We start from the raw sequence: 4771 nt of genomic DNA on the forward strand, positions 1-4771 counted from the left end.
AATAATTTAATTATTTTTTATGGAGTAATCTTTGCTGTTGAAATGTAGTCTTTTTGAGACTACATTTCAAATGTAGTGTGTGTGGAGGCGTGTATGTTAGGTATTACCTAATATACACGGTCTAATATATCTATCTGTGTGAAATAGATTAAATCCATTTATTTGATATTCAGCTAATAGTTCTGTATTTTCTACATTCATCCATGTTTTGGTAAGTGCAATAATATGTATTGTTTCATTGCAGATTAGAGATTCAAGATAGTTCTAGATTTCCGAAGTACTGAAACGCGCGCCATACAGGCTTGGTGGATCTAGGTGCAAGGTAAAATTATTTACATTTACTTGTTTTGTATTTATGTTTTGTATTTATATGCATATATGCATTTATATGCATTATTCTATAGAATAATAGATCTCGTAATAATTTTGCAAAAATAGTGGCATTTACTATTTTTAAAAGATTATTAAAAAATTTACTGATATGGTGCATTCGGAAGGGCGAAGAGGGAGAACGGCCTGTTGACATAGCTCGGGTGCAGGGGGGGGGGGGTTGTGTAAAAGCCTGGTTTGTGCCTCGGAGAGGCTATGGGATCCAGTAAGTTCAGTAGAACTTCGGTTTCAACCCTTTTACCCTGTTGTAGCTCAGTCGATTAAGGCAGTGTCTGGGATGCTCCCGGACGCAGGTTCGAATCCTCGTCACGGCCCTTGTGGATTTGTTCATTTGATGCATCACGTTATTGTGATCTGTGTGTGTAATTCTTCACTTGCTACAGCAACAGGAATGTGTGTGTATGTATTTGTGTTGTTGAATATGACCGAAAGTGTAAGATTAATGATTCTAACACAAATCGTCTGAATATTTGTTTTTCTTCACTGTCGAGAGTAGTTAAAAAAATTTACTCGAGTTTATTTTCACACTTTATTTATGGTCCTTAAGTCCCTCTCCTTAATGCTGCTGCTGTTTCTCGCATCTTTGCATCGCTTGTATGTTTGGGGGTTTGGCCTCTTGCTATATATTGATTCCATTTGTGTGTGTTTGGGTCTCAGGCCCTCTCGCAATTTCTGTTGAACAAACCCCTTTTCCTAGTTCTGCATCTCTCCTTTGGTACAAATTTTGTTGTGCTTTTATCATATATTTCACAAAACTTGACATACATTTCATTTACTTCATGTCCTATCAGCAAGTGTTTGTCAAATTCTTTAAGGAAAGTTTATCATCCTGATTGCAGATCTCTAGCGATATTATGTCAACTTCTTGTGGATTCGCAATCATTATTTAATTTACCTTTAGGTGTTCTTTCACCAGCACAGCAACACTGTACCTCTCCCAACCAGTTTAAGATAAAAACTAAGTACTAACTAATTAACTCAATGTAACCTACCTTACCCCCAAAATGACAACCCATGTCTTCTATTTTAAACAATGCTGTTTTGTTGACCAAATTGTATTTGTTTTTTTCTGCAATGTTTCCCCCCCCCCCCCCCCACTCTACCACCACATTGAGTTTAGTAGCTCTGTGCACGTCAGGTGCTGTTTAATATACAGACCTACTCCTCCATTTGACCTAGTTTCTCTATCACATCTATATCACTTTGTGCTTTAGGCCTGGTGGAGCTTGGTCCACCAGGCTGTTGTTTGGAGTGGCCCGCAGATCCACATACAGTCTGCATATGATATACAGTCTGTTGATCAATTGAACTACAGTAGTTAGTTTTTATCATCCGAATGCACCAATATGTGTTCATTCTTCCCAGATGAAGGAACTAGGTAATATTCATCATCTGAATGCACCATCTGAAGCTTTAACACACTCATGATACACGAGAGGTTTAAAAAACTTTTAAAACTTTTAAAACTTTTTGACCTATGTATTTAAAAGCAATTCTAAAGTTAAAAAGTGTAGCATAGGCCCCCTCGCAGAATGTTCTTAAATGATCCTCAGGTTATAGTTTTCTATCTAAAACCACCCCTAGATCTCTTTCTTGATCAGAATTCTTTATAGATCTCTGTGGCTCGATCATAGAAACTGAGCAAATTCGTTACACTGGACCTTCCAGATCGAATACCATGCTGACAGTCTGATATATCATTCAGTACGTCTGCATCTGAAATTGAGCAATACCGGATTTATTATTTGGTTTTATAAATTTTATACTTATAATCTTAACTTATTTCAGAGACCACGAGTAATCTGGGCTTCGAACTCAACAGAAAAGCCTTCCGTAGACCTGCTTCTTTGCTACATAATAGACAAAATTTAGTAAGTATTGATTTATTTACTATTTATTATTTATTTACCGTTATTAGTATAATAGATCTCGTAATAATTTTGCAAAAATAATGGCATTTACTATTTTAAAAAGCTCGGGTGCAGGGGGGGGGGGGTTATGTAAAAGCCTGGTTTGTGCCTCGGAGAGGCTATGGGATCCAGTAAGATCGTCCTTCCTTTCCTCCCTAGAATCTGGATGTAGCAGGTGCTCAATTGTCAAAAGTGAAAAATTGGTTTTGTCTTCCGAATGCACCATTTCTGTAAATTTGCTAATAATCTTTTAAAAATAGTAAATGCCATTATTTTTGCCAAATTATTACGAGATCTATTATACTAATAACGGTTTGATAAAATACAGTAGACTGCCTACTGGTTTTACCTGTAATAAGGTTTGATACAGATGATTATGATTATGGTTTTGGCCTCCACCACCCTCTCACCTAACTTGTTCCAACCATGTCTACCACGCTGCTTGCGAAAGTTAATTTTCTAATATTTCTGTGGCATCTTTGTTTGGTTACCTTTTACAATATCTTCTTTTTATTCTACCATCTAGTTTTGGCATTTTATGCCTCTAACCTGGGAGCCACTTATTGGCAAGTCTATACCTTTACCAGTTGATGTGATTCTTTAGATATGGGCACCATATCTCCAGGTGTCCTACACAATTAGCTTTAATTAAATTTTCCAAAATTATCACTTACACTTGTAATACAGGGTTCTAGGTTCCCTATAGTGTCCTTTATTGAAATAGAGTTTAACAACAATTTCAATGTCCCTATTTTCTTTTAGATTATATCTCAACATATAATTAATGTCCAACAGGACATGATTACTCTTTCCAATGGGAGGATGGTATTGAATATTTGATCTAGTACTGATGGAATAATTTATATAATAATCACTAGAAATTATTTCGATAAGAATTTGAATTTATGCATGTCTTTGTTTTGGCATGCCTCTATTTCCATATGTTACATTTCTGCATGTCTCCAATTCTGGAAGTGTTCACTTTTGCATGTGCCTGACAAGGATGTTATATGCACCAGCTTTAATTATCACACATTGTATATAATGAATGACTTATTTTTAGAATTTTAATACATATTGCATCTGTCAATACATTATTAACAATAATATAGGTAATATGGTAGTCTAATGTAGAAATTTGACACTCTTTAACAGAATGTACGAGTATAAGCGAAAAAAAGCGACTCCAATACAACAACAGATGGATGCAAGTATCAAGAAGGCTAAAACGTATACACAAAATGCATCCAAATACAGCTGTACACACTAGTGAACCCATTAATCTTACTGAGGCAGCATCAAGTTCAGAGATTGAGTCGTCAGACAATGACATTAGTTCTTTTGAAGCCGAGTCAAATCAAGAGTATGGATTAGGCTCTGAAATTGATGATTTACACATGAATCTTACTGATATTCATGATGTATTATCTAATTCTCAAAGTGAGGAGGAGAATGATGACCATGATAATCATCATTCACTTGTTTACCCACAGAATTTATTAATTCAGTGGGTAAACAAGAATGGTGTTACACACAATGCTGTTGATGAATTATTTTTTTGCAGTAACAGAAAAAATGGAATACATAATGAAGGAATTATCAAAATTGACATTTTTATCAGGGGATATCCTGAATATTGTCAAAATGACGGAAACCCATATGTCAAAAACACATGGAGATATACCAATCCTGGAAGACATTCTTCCATCCCCACTTGAAACTGTTGAGCAGGTGGAAAGTCTGTCACATGAGCTAAAAGTTAACAGTGAATATAAAAAGAGTATGGTAAGTGTTGCTTAATTCTTTTAGCCTGAGTATGGTAAGTGTTGCTGAATTTTTTTAGCCTTGTACATATGTCTTTTGATTAGCTTTTTTGCAGATGAAGGAAGGTGGGGTGGCACATAATTGATTGTTCAGTGTTATGTTTAAGGTACAAATAAAACAAAAGCAAAAGTTACTCAAATTCGTTGATTTTTGTAATAGTTAAGAAGGAAAATATTTTAATGCTATTTATTTAATACAGTTGGAAATTAGAAAATCTAATGTTGAGATTGAAAGATATATATTATTCTCTATTACCTTACAGCTTATGCATTATTTTAACAGGTCCAGACGCTGTCTCAAATGGGCGGTGCAAGCTGTGGAGACACAGTGAGACGAATGATGAGGAGGATAGGGACCTATGGGGTCTGGTCTCAGTATTCACTCGTTGGGCGCAAGAGGAAACGTGTCTTCAAAACCTTGGATATTTGTAATGTAATAATAAGTACGTAAATTTGACATTTTTTTGGATTATATATGTCTGCATGTATTATGTATTATACTTGCATGCTTGTTAATGACTTGTATTCTAGTCTTGTGGGTATCTCCTTTCTCCTACGGGCCAAATGCTTTGTTCTTACCTAGCATTTTGCTTTGTTTGGGTATGAATGTTTGTGTACCTTCATTGTATATTTTGCAAAATTTGCCAT

General features: G+C 35.3%; 1 long non-coding RNA gene across 1 annotated transcript; it reads left to right on the forward strand.

Moving 5' to 3' along the window:
• Window positions 1–239: 239 nt before the first annotated feature.
• On the forward strand, window positions 240–4211 carry LOC138361666 (uncharacterized). Its single transcript, XR_011227096.1, has 3 exons — window positions 240–322; window positions 2179–2261; window positions 3456–4211. It is a non-coding gene; the product is annotated as an uncharacterized lncRNA (long non-coding RNA).
• Window positions 4212–4771: the final 560 nt, after the last annotated feature.

The sequence above is a fragment of the Procambarus clarkii genome, unplaced genomic scaffold (assembly GCF_040958095.1).
Source record: "Procambarus clarkii isolate CNS0578487 unplaced genomic scaffold, FALCON_Pclarkii_2.0 HiC_scaffold_584, whole genome shotgun sequence".
NCBI lineage: Eukaryota > Metazoa > Arthropoda > Malacostraca > Decapoda > Cambaridae > Procambarus > Procambarus clarkii.